We start from the raw sequence: 2,629 nt of genomic DNA, 5'->3' as shown, positions 1-2,629 counted from the left end.
AGTGGTACTGAAAAAGAAATATTAATGAAAATAAAAGTGGTTACTGCATATTGTGTTTTTTCTTTTATTCGTATCTTTTGGCATTATTTTTTTATAGATTTTACTTTTCTCTTTTAATTATGTGATTATAGAATATTTGTGATGTGTTTCGACGGTTCGTATAATTTTATATCGTATTTATAAAAATATATTTTCGTTTATTTGATCGAAAAATTGGGCATTAATTGCCTAGCGACGTATCTGCGCATGCGCGGCCCATTCGCGTAATCGGCTTGTTGGTAGATATTACGCCATTTTGCGTTCGGTGATCGACAGGTGCACACGGAAGCCGTATCGTCCTCATTAATTTCAGGTAATTATTATATTTTTCTTATGTACAGTGTCTTCCTATATATCAATCGATTGGCAAAAACACGATTTCCACGCATGAATGTTCGCAAGTTGGGGTATTTTCGCGTTTAAAAAATATTCGCGAAAATATAATCTGCGCTTGGAAGTTATTGCGTCATACATTTATTTTTTATTTTTCCGGTTTTAATCGTATTTTCTATTATATTCGGATTAGTCGTATTTTCTATTATATTTGATTTTCATGCACCCATACACGCACACGCACACACACACGACGCTTGGGATACCCATCTCATATATGTGTATATATATAATACACACAATAAAACTCCTCTACAATTCATCTTTTGTTTTTCAGGTTTCCAAGAATCCTACTTACCGACAGACAAAACATCCCGGCTTTCTTCTACATAGCCTTTGTCCTTCGTCCTGTGTATAAGGTAAGCTTGTCTCCTTCAAAGAACAAAGCTATTTTAATAGAAAAAGATAGCGACGAAAACAATGGAACGTTCGAGCTCGTCTAAGATGATTTAGTACGTTCTAGTATTACAGAATCTTTCGGCATGTACAGAACAAGTGAACGTGGTCTAATTCTTCTTCCATTTATTTTATTTTAGAATAATTTAATTCTAATTTTGTTTGCATTTATTTGATATCATAAGAAGAAATTATAGATTATTGCACAAGAAAGTATACAACTTTGTTTTATTTAGAAAATTTATAACGTTTTCGTTACTATCTTCATACGCAGTAATTCCTATGTGAATAAAATTACAATTGGCTTGATTGAAATGTATCTTAAGCATGTACTACCGACGGCAACATACTTCGATATATCTCGAAAAGCTATATTTAACATTAATTAAATTAACATTGGATTAAATTTCAAACATTAATTATTAATATTTTTCAATAATATACTTTTTAATATGCTATCTTCGGTAATGATTCACAAGATATGTGTTTTATAAATGTATTTTTGCATACATGAAAAAAGAAATATCTATCACTTTTTATGTTTCAACTTTGTAGATTTTAGAAATTATTTGTGACTGTGTGCAGAACGGTCTTAGAATCAAGAACCATCAAACATTCCGGTAAGTAAATGTTACTTTACATATTTCCTCAATAAATTTAATAAGTTTTTAATATGATGATACTAATAATTCGGTTTTTATTTCTTTTTCAGTTCAAATAAAAGAAGAATCATCCTCTTCATCATCCAGTGGTAGGATGCCCATCGTGCAAGCATCAATGAAGATTTTAAGTAAGTAAAATTTTTTTATTAAACATTTTTTCAATAATTTGAATGATTTGTTATTATATCAATGATACTAATAATTCTGTTTTTGTTATTTTCAGAACATCATTGCAACCATGCGCGAAGCAATGAATAAATCTAGTGTTGTATCGCTAAAATAAAAACCAAAAAATCGGAAATAGAAGCAGTGCTTGCTCGTTTAAATTATACCGCGTTTCGCGATTTAAATTAATTTTAAGTGTTTTTTTGTCAACTGCGTGCAATGCAGTCTTATAGAGTCAGTGTTTGCTCGTACAAAGTGATTTTAACAGTCATGTGGACTGTACTTATAAAAAATAATACAGTTTCGCGTAGTAAATTCAGTGACCGTTCGTTAATAAATAATTATCGCGAATTAGAGTCAGTGCATCATTGAAGAGGATCTCAACCAACTTCGGTGTCTACCTACCTCATTTTCAACCAGCTACATATCATCTAACCTCAATGTCGACCTAAATCGCGGACGAGTGTTTTGGAGCCACCGTAGAACTTCTTAGGTAGTAAGTGAACAGATTTTAAGTCCCTCTAGTGCTTAATCATGTCGAGGACGAAAGGTCCGAATCGACACGAGTTACTGGTTGTAATTTTTTAAATAAATTATTGACGAGCATGACCGCGAGTAATTCTTTTTTTGGATTTACTCACGAGTGGTATATTTTTAATCGCCTATGTGTTTTCATTGTTTATTAGATTAGGATAGGGTCTTCTTGTTTTATAGATTGGATTAATTAATAGTAGCAATTATAAGCCCTTTTTTTATTCGTCTTTGCCCGCGATATTAATAATGAAATCGGATATTTATCCGATTTCGTCGAAAAAGCATGTAATATGATCTACGTTGTATGCATTGCTTCGTATTTAGTCTATTTAATCGCGATTTACCTCTATGTAGATGAACAATGTAGATGTAGATGTATCGATGTGATGAACAAGAAGACAAGCGCGACGGATAGATTCTGGAAAACGAGTGGTAGATCA

General features: G+C 31.9%; 1 long non-coding RNA gene across 1 annotated transcript; it reads left to right on the top strand.

Moving 5' to 3' along the window:
* The first annotated feature begins 933 nt into the window (after positions 1-933).
* Positions 934-1,585, top strand: LOC122635128. Its single transcript, XR_006328567.1, has 3 exons — positions 934-1,112; positions 1,384-1,448; positions 1,541-1,585. It is a non-coding gene; the product is annotated as an uncharacterized LOC122635128 (long non-coding RNA).
* The last annotated feature ends 1,044 nt before the right edge of the window (positions 1,586-2,629 follow it).

The sequence above is a fragment of the Vespula pensylvanica genome, chromosome 17 (assembly GCF_014466175.1).
Source record: "Vespula pensylvanica isolate Volc-1 chromosome 17, ASM1446617v1, whole genome shotgun sequence".
Lineage (NCBI taxonomy): Eukaryota > Metazoa > Arthropoda > Insecta > Hymenoptera > Vespidae > Vespula > Vespula pensylvanica.
The sequence above is the reverse complement of the archived record's forward strand: the minus strand, read 5'-3'. Positions and strand labels throughout refer to the sequence as shown.